Here is a 216-nt window from a genome sequence, read left to right on the forward strand (position 1 = left end):
AGGACGACACATTCTAAGTTACCACATGCGGGCAAGTTCCCCGTACACAAGCAATGCACGCCTTTTAAACCATCCAGAGCAACCAGTTAAGTTATAGCTCATATCTGGTTGTATCAGTACCTGGTACATCTTTTCCTGAACCAAAGCTGGAACATTCCTATCTCAGAGCATTCCCCCAAAGTTCTCTCTGGCTATTCTATCTGGCCTGTATATACT

At 44.4% G+C, this 216-nt stretch overlaps 1 protein-coding gene across 1 annotated transcript in view; it reads right to left on the reverse strand.

The window, feature by feature from the left end:
* The window catches only part of LOC119588233 (zinc finger protein ubi-d4 B-like), a gene marked incomplete in the record, with an annotated part of 40,143 nt that overhangs the window by 29,613 nt on the left and 10,314 nt on the right, over positions 1-216 (reverse strand).

This window comes from Penaeus monodon, chromosome 23 (assembly GCF_015228065.2).
Source record: "Penaeus monodon isolate SGIC_2016 chromosome 23, NSTDA_Pmon_1, whole genome shotgun sequence".
Taxonomy (NCBI): Eukaryota; Metazoa; Arthropoda; class Malacostraca; order Decapoda; family Penaeidae; genus Penaeus; species Penaeus monodon.